Below are 9,348 nucleotides of genomic sequence, written 5' to 3'. Positions count from 1 at the left end.
GGGGCCGGGTTACGGGCCGAGCCGGGTCACGGGCCGGGGGCCGGGTTACGGGCCGGGCCGGGGGCCGGGTTACGGGCCGGGTCACGGGCCGGGGGCCGGGTTACGGGCCGGGTCACGGCCCGTGACCCGGGTTACGGGCCGGGTTACGGGCCGGGTCACGGCCCGTGACCCGGGTTACGGGCCGGGTTACGGGCCGGGTCACGGCCCGTGACCCGGGTTACGGGCCGGGTCACGGGGCCGTGACCCGGGTTACGGGCCGGGTCACGGGCCGGGGGCCGGGTCACGGGCCGGGCCGGGTTACGGGCCGGGTCACGGGCCGGGGGCCGGGTCACGGGCCGGGTCACGGGCCGGGGGCCGGGTCACGGGCCGGGTTACGGGCCGGGTCACGGGCCGGGGGCCGGGTCACGGGCCGGGTTACGGGCCGGGTCACGGGCCGGGCCGGGTCACGGGTCGGGTCACGGGCCGGGCCGGGTCACGGGTCGGGTCACGGGCCGGGCCGGGTCACGGGTCGGGTCACGGGCCGGGCCGGGTCACGGGCCGGGTCACGGGCCGGGGGCCGGGTCACGGGCCGGGCCGGGTCACGGGCCGGGTCACGGGCCGGGCCGGGTCACGGGCCGGGTCACGGGCCGGGCCGGGCCGGGTCACGGGCCGGGTCGCCATCTTGAATGTTTTGGATCGGTGGTGAAGAACTACTTCCGTATCTCAGTGTGACGTGGTCAAACCTCCTCCTGGGATTGGTCGGTAGATGGAAAACCGTCGATCTCATTGGCTGTTGACGACTCTGAGTCCAGAGCCAGACACATTGGAACAGAATGTGGGCGGGGCCGGCGGGTCAGGCAAGAGGAGTTCCACATGAAGGAGAGAGACAGAGGAGGGGCCGTCCATGAAGGACGTGGTTCATAGGTCAGCGTGGGTCATAGGTCAGCGTGGGTTGTGGGTCATAGGTCAGCGTGGGTTGTGGGTCATAGGTCAGCGTGGGTTGTGGGTCATAGGTCAGCGTGGGTTGTGGGTCATAGGTCAGCGTGGGTTGTGGGTCATAGGTCAGCGTGCGCTCAGGCCGTGTCTAGTCTCTTACACAATCGCATCATCTGAGCGTCTCAATCTGAGGTGCTCTGGGACTGAAGTGTTCACACGTGAAGACGTCTGATTGGATGATGTGGTTAGTTTCCATGGAAACGCTCTGAGTGAGTCAGGGGGACACTTGGTCTCTCCACGTCTTCTCTTTCCTGGTGTAAATGCTTCTTTCTCACTGCAGCAGTACCATTCTAGTGACAGCGGGGCCCTAGTGACAGCAGGGGCCCTAGTGACAGCAGGGCCCCTAGTGACAGCAGGGGCCCTAGTGACAGCAGGGCCCCTAGTGACAGCAGGGCCCCTAGTGACAGCAGGGCCCCTAGTGACAGCAGGGCCCCTAGTGACAGCAGGGCCCCTAGTGACAGCAGGGGCCTAAGTGACAGCAGGGGCCCTAGTGACAGCAGGGGCCCTAGTGACAGCAGGGCCCCTAGTGACAGCAGGGGCCTAAGTGACAGCAGGGGCCCTAGTGACAGCAGGGGCCCTAGTGACAGCAGGGGCCCTAGTGACAGCAGGGCCCCTAGTGACCCTATTGTTCTGTGAATACTTTTGAAAACAAACTAGTTAAAGTTTTGTTTGACCAATGTGATCAGGTGCAGTACATGAAGTACTACCACACTGTCCCTGACCACCGCACTGTCCCTGACCACCACACTGTCCCTGACCACCGCACTGTCCCTGACCACCACACTGTCCCTGACCACCGCACTGTCCCTGACCACCACACTGTCCCTGACCACCGCACTGTCCCTGACCACCACACTGTCCCTGACCACCGCACTGTCCCTGACCACCGCACTGTCCCTGACCACCGCACTGTCCCTGACCACCACACTGTCCCTGACCACCGCACTGTCCCTGACCACCGCACTGTCCCTGACCACCGCACTGTCCCTGACCACCGCACTGTCCCTGACCACCACACTGTCCCTGACCACCGCACTGTCCCTGACCACCGCACTGTCCCTGACCACCACACTGTCCCTGGCCCACATTGTCCCTGACCCACACTGTCCCTGACCACCACACTGTCCCTGACCACCACACTGTCCCTGGCCCACACTGTCCCTGACCCACACTGTCCCTGACCACCACACTGTCCCTGACCACCACACTGTCCCTGACCCACACTGTCCCTGACCACCACACTGTCCCTGACCCACACTGTCCCTGACCACCACACTGTCCCTGACCACCACACTGTCCCTGACCACCACACTGTCCCTGACTCTCATCCACGGAGCCTGAGGACCTCAGTGATCTCAACTTGGGTGATGGACGAGTTGCCTCAGAGTCGGGGGGATTCAGGAGGTGTCCAGTTAGTGAAGGCCGACGGGTGTCCCCCATCAACTCCCACCAGCCCAAGGTGTCAGGGTGGTGGTCCGAGTGGTCAGGGTGGTGGTCCGAGTGGTCAGGGTGGTGGTCCCGGTGGTGGTCCGGGTGGTGGTCAGGGTGGTGGTCAGGGTGGTGGTCCGGGTGGTGGTCCGCTCGGCCTGGATGTCCCGGCTGGTGTGGGATGAAGACCTTGCAGGCGTTCCCCACAGACCCTCACGATGCGCTTGAGCCGGGTGGTTCTTGCTTCCTTCTCTCCACCAGGAGGCGCTCTTTCCCCAGCGAGGACAGAGCGCCTCCTGCAGGAGGTGCAGGGGAGGACACGCCCCCAGAGCGCCTCCTGCAGGAGGTGCAGGGGAGGACACGCCCCCAGAGCGCCTCCTGCAGGAGGTGCAGGGGAGGACACGCCCCAGAGCGCCTCCTGCAGGAGGTGCAGGGGAGGACACGCCCCAGAGCGCCTCCTGCAGGAGGTGCAGGGGAGGACACGCCCCAGAGCGCCTCCTGCAGGAGGTGCAGGGGAGGACACGCCCCCAGAGCGCCTCCTGCAGGAGGTGCAGGGGAGGACACGCCCCAGAGCGCCTCCTGCAGGAGGTGCAGGGGAGGACACGCCCCAGAGCGCCTCCTGCAGGAGGTGCAGGGGAGGACACGCCCCCAGAGCGCCTCCTGCAGGAGGTGCAGGGAGGACACGCCCCCAGAGCGCCTCCTGCAGGAGGTGCAGGGGAGGACACGCCCCCAGAGCGCCTCCTGCAGGAGGTGCAGGGGAGGACACGCCCCCAGAGCGCCTCCTGCAGGAGGTGCAGGGGAGGACACGCCCCCAGAGCGCCTCCTGCAGGAGGTGCAGGGGAGGACACGCCCCCAGAGCGCCTCCTGCAGGAGGTGCAGGGGAGGACACGCCCCCAGAGCGCCTCCTGCAGGAGGTGCAGGGGAGGACACGCCCCTTAAAGTTGCAATGACTCAGTTTTAGTCAAAGTTTCATGTGAATTTTCTTGTTTGAACTGAAAAGTCTCTGGAGGAGCTCAGACTGATGCAGAAGGGAAATGACCTCTGACCTCTACACACATACACTTGTTTTTAACATGTCATCCATCCTGGTTTGACCTTTGACCTCTGTGTGAACCGGGAACTACTTTCCTTTTTAGAAAAATAATGAATTGTAGTTTTAGCGAATGCAGCGGATTCTGCACTTTTTATTTCATTTGAAAGTTTGAAATGTGAAGCTGCGACTGTAACGTTAGAATCTGTTTATGAACATTAAAGACTTTCTACAAATGTGACTTAAGTCTGAATGAACTTGGACCAGAGCCAGGACCAGGACCAGGACCAGGACCAGAGCCAGGACCAGAGCCAGGACCAGAGCCAGGACCAGAGCCAGAACCAGAGCCAGGACCAGAGCCAGAGCCAGGACCAGAGCCAGGACCAGAGCCAGGACCAGAGCCAGGACCAGGACCAGAGCCAGGACCAGAGCCAGGACCAGAGCCAGGACCAGGACCAGAGCCAGGACCAGAGCCAGGACCAGGACCAGAGCCAGGACCAGAGCCAGGACCAGGACCAGAGCCAGGACCAGAGCCAGGACCAGGACCAGAGCCAGGACCAGAGCCAGGACCAGGACCAGAGCCAGGACCAGAGCCAGGACCAGAGCCAGGACCAGAGCCAGGACCAGGACCAGGACCTCAGTCTTATCTCAGAGCCAGTTGTGATTAGAGTCTGGACTTTGCTCTCGATGTTTTTATCTCAAACTTACGTGACCTAAACTGCTGTAAATCTGATCACGTGACTCGATATAAAAACAATGATTGACAAAGTGTGAATAAACTGGACTTTTATTTGTCCTGATAAGATCTGAGAGCCAGAGAAACAACTACAGGCTCAGCCAAAGAGTTTGAGAAGAAAGAAACATCAGTGTTAAAAGTGTCATAACGTCCTGGTTTAGTCCTGGTTCAGACCTGGTTTAGTCCTGGTTTAGTCCTGGTTTAGTCCTGGTTTAGACCTGGTTTAGTCCTGGTTTAGTCCTGGTTTAGTCCTGGTTTAGACCTGGTTTAGACCTGGTTTAGTCCTGGTTTAGTCCTGGTTTAGTCCTGGTTTAGTCCTGGTTTAGTCCTGGTTTAGTCCTGGTTTAGACCTGGTTTAGACCTGGTTTAGTCCTGGTTTAGTCCTGGTTTAGACCTGGTTTAGTCCTGGTTTAGACCTGGTTTAGTCCTGGTTTAGTCCTGGTTTAGTCCTGGTTTAGACCTGGTTTAGACCTGGTTTAGTGCTGGTTTAGTCCTGGTTTAGACCTGGTTTAGTCCTGGTTTAGACCTGGTTTAGTCCTGGTTTAGTCCTGGTTTAGTCCTGGTTTAGTCCTGGTTTAGACCTGGTTTAGACCTGGTTTAGTCCTGGTTTAGTCCTGGTTTAGTCCTGGTTTAGTCCTGGTTTAGACCTGGTTTAGTCCTGGTTTAGTCCTGGTTTAGTCCTGGTTTAGTCCTGGTTTAGACCTGGTTTAGACCTGGTTTAGTCCTGGTTTAGACCTGGTTTAGTCCTGGTTTAGACCTGGTTTAGTCCTGGTTTAGTCCTGGTTTAGTCCTGCTTTAGTCCTGGTTTAGTCCTGCTTTAGTCCTGGGTTTGGTCCTGGATTAGTCCTGGTTTAGTCCTGGTTAGGTTCTGGTTTAGTCTTGGTTTAGTCCTGGTTTAGTCCTGCTTTAGTCCTGGTTTAGTCCTGCTTTAGTCCTGGGTTTGGTCCTGGATTAGTCCTGGTTTAGTCCTGGTTAGGTTCTGGTTTAGTCTTGGTTTAGTCCTGGTTTAGTCCTGGTTTAGTCCTGGTTTAGACCTGGTTTAGACCTGGTTTAGTCCTGGTTTAGTCCTGGTTTAGACCTGGTTTAGTCCTGGTTTAGACCTGGTTTAGTCCTGGTTTAGTCCTGGTTTAGACCTGGTTTAGACCTGGTTTAGTCCTGCTTTAGTCCTGGTTTAGTCCTGGTTTAGTCCTGCTTTAGTCCTGGTTTAGTCCTGCTTTAGTCCTGGTTTAGTCCTGCTTTAGTCCTGCTTTAGTCCTGGTTTAGTCCTGCTTTAGTCCTGCTTTAGTCCTGGTTTAGTCCTGGTTTAGTCCTGGTTTAGACCTGGTTTAGACCTGGTTTAGACCTGGTTTAGTCCTGCTTTAGTCCTGGTTTAGTCCTGGTTTAGTCCTGCTTTAGTCCTGGTTTAGTCCTGGTTTAGTCCTGCTTTTGTCCTGGTTTAGTCCTGCTTTAGTCCTGGTTTAGTCCTGGTTTAGTCCTGCTTTAGTCCTGGTTTAGTCCTGGTTTAGTCCTGGTTTAGTCCTGCTTTAGTCCTGGTTTAGTCCTGGTTTAGTCCTGCTTTAGTCCTGCTTTAGTCCTGCTTTAGTCCTGCTTTAGTCCTGGTTTAGTCCTGCTTTAGTCCTGGTTTAGTCCTGCTTTAGTCCTGCTTTAGTCCTGGTTTAGTCCTGGTTTAGTCCTGCTTTAGTCCTGGTTTAGTCCTGGTTTAGTCCTGCTTTAGTCCTGGTTTAGTCCTGGTTTAGTCCTGGTTTAGTCCTGCTTTAGTCCTGGTTTAGTCCTGCTTTAGTCCTGCTTTAGTCCTGCTTTAGTCCTGATTTAGTCCTGCTTTAGTCCTGCTTTAGTCCTGGTTTAGTCCTGGTTTAGTCCTGCTTTAGTCCTGGTTTAGTCCTGGTTTAGTCCTGGTTTAGTCCTGCTTTAGTCCTGGTTTAGTCCTGCTTTAGTCCTGCTTTAGTCCTGCTTTAGTCCTGCTTTAGTCCTGCTTTAGTCCTGCTTTAGTCCTGCTTTAGTCCTGGAGGAGGACATTGTCCTCCATAAGGAGCTTTCAGGCTCATGTGACTTTGGGGTGATGTCGTCTCCTTGAACAGCTCGTGAGTGACACATGTATAAATACACGTCCAATCACGTCGCCTGGATTGGTCCGGGGTGGGCGGGTCTTTCCAGGAGCTCAGTCACATGTGTGCTCGGAGTAGAGCTGCTGCTCCTCCAGCTGAGGCGCCTCAGATGACCCTCAGGACATGCTGGAGGGACAATGTCTCCGTGTGGCCTGGGACCACTGGAGGAAGTGTCTGGGGTGAGGGAAGTCAGGGAAACAGAACCAAGTCCAGTTTCTGCTTCATATTAAATATTTCACTTTTCTCAGACTCTGAGTTTACACTGAGTCACTTCCTCTGAGGGCCCTTCACAATAAAACAACTGATGCTGAAAAGAATCAGCAATTTATTTTTCATCAAGTTCTGCAAAGTTCATTAATTCAAATGTGTTCATTTATTTATTTGGCTCAGTATATAAATATATATAAATATGAATATATAAATATATAAATATATATAAATATATAAATATATAAATATATGAATATATAAATATATATAAATATATAAATATATATAAATATGAATATATAAATATATAAATATATATAAATATATAAATATATAAATATATGAATATATAAATATATAAATATATATAAATATATAAATATATATAAATATATAAATATATATAAATATATATAAATATAAATATATAAATATATAAATATATATAAATATATAAATATATGAATATATAAATATATAAATATATAAATGTATAAATATATATAAATATATAAATATATATAAATATATATAAATATAAATATATACATATATATAAGTATATAAATATATATAAATATATAAATAAATAAAAAATATATAAATATATATAAATATAAATATATATAAATATATCAGTATATGAATATATAAATATATAAATATATAAATATATCAGTATATGAATATATATAAATATATAAATATATATAAATATATATAAATATATCAGTATATGAATATATAAATATATAAATATATGAATATATAAATATATAAATATATAAATATATAAATATATAAATATATAAATATATATAAATATATAAATATATATAAATATATATAAATATAAATATATAAATATATACATATATATAAATAAATAAATAAATATATATAAATATATATAAATATAAATATATCAGTATATGAATATATAAATATATATAAATATATATAAATATAAATATATAAATCTATAAATATATAAATATATAAATCTATAAATATATAAATCTATAAATATATATAAATATATATAAATATATAAATATATGAATATATAAATACATATAAATATATATAAATATATAAATATATGAATATATAAATATATCAGTATATGAATATATAAATAAATAAATATATATAAATATATAAATATAAATCTATAAATCTATAAATATATAAATATATAAATATATAAATATATAAATATATATGGTGTGTATGTATATAATATGTATATGCTTAAAAAAGAGAATACATCTCTTCCTCCCCCTTCTAGCTGGCTCCTCCTCCAGAGGCCCCTGGGCTCCTCCTCCAGAGGCCTCGGGGCTCCTCCTCCAGAGGCCTCGGGGCTCCTCCTCCAGAGGCCCCTGGGCTCCTCCTCCAGAGGCCTCGGGGCTCCTCCTCCAGAGGCCCCTGGGCTCCTCTTCCAGAGGCCTCGGGGCTCCTCCTCCAGAGGCCCCTGGGCTCCTCCTCCAGAGGCCTCGGGGCTCCTCCTCCAGAGGCCCCTGGGCTCCTCCTCCAGAGGCCCCTGGGCTCCTCCTCGAGAGGCCTCGGGGCTCCTTCTCCAGAGGCCCCTGGGCTCCTCCTCCACAGGCCCCTGGGAGCTTGAGGGTTCTTCAGGATCTTTGCTGTTCCTGCACTTTTCTGGACTGAGACACCTGATGTTTTTCCTGGATCTGCTCGAGTCATTCCTCCAGTTTGGGGGCCACTGCCCCAGTTTGGGGGCCACTGCCCCAGTGCTCCGGTCACTACAGCTCCACTGACCCCTTCAGGCTCCAGACCTTCTCCAGCTCCTGTCTGAGGCCTTGTGTTTCTATAGTTTCTCATGTTCCTTTTTCCGGATGTTTCCATCTCATGAACTGCAATGTCCCCCCGGATATATTATATATATCTCATATATATATCATATATATATATATAAATCATATATATGATATATACGATATATATATAATATATATATCACATATATATCATATATATATATATATATCATATATATATATATATATGATATATATGATATATATTTACATATATATACATATATATATATATACATATATATTTATATATACATATATATATATATATAATATTATATATATATATATATATATATATATATATATATATATATATATATATATATATATACATATATATATATACACATATATATTTATATATACATATATATATATATATATATATAATATTATATATATATATATATATATATATAATATTATATATATATATATATGTATATATATATATATATATGTATATATATATATGTATATATATGTAAATATATATCATATATATCATATATATATATAATATATAGGTTGTTTTAACATTGTTCATTGTTTTATGTTGCACCAGGACAAGTTCCTGTTTGTGAATAAATCTTCAGATTCTGAAGCTGCGGCAAAGATTTTGTGCTTTTATTTTGACACATCCGTTTGAATCGTGTTTTCTCCGTGAACTTCACAGGAGTTTGTGTCTGTCATCCCCGCGGAGGCAGCTGCTCTCTCCTCCTGTAGGTTCTCCTCCTGTAGGTTCTCCTCCTGTAGGTTCTCCTCCTGTAGGCTCTCCTCCTGTAGGCTCTCCTCCTGTAGGCTCTCCTCCTGTAGGCTCTCCTCCTGTAGGTTCTCCTCCTGTAGGCTCTCCTCCTGTAGGCTCTCCTCCTGTAGGCTCTCCTCCTGTAGGTTCTCCTCCTGTAGGCTCTCCTCCTGTAGGTTCTCCTCCTGTAGGTTCTCCTCCTGTAGGCTCTCCTCCTGTAGGTTCTCCTCCTGTAGGCTCTCCTCCTGTAGGCTCTCCTCCTGTAGGTTCTCTCCTCC

The sequence above is a fragment of the Eucyclogobius newberryi genome, unplaced genomic scaffold (assembly GCF_026437365.1).
Source record: "Eucyclogobius newberryi isolate DKJ021-1_F unplaced genomic scaffold, fEucNew1.0.hap1 SCAF_7, whole genome shotgun sequence".
NCBI classification, from domain to species: domain Eukaryota; kingdom Metazoa; phylum Chordata; class Actinopteri; order Gobiiformes; family Gobiidae; genus Eucyclogobius; species Eucyclogobius newberryi.
Note: the sequence above shows the minus strand (reverse complement) of the source record.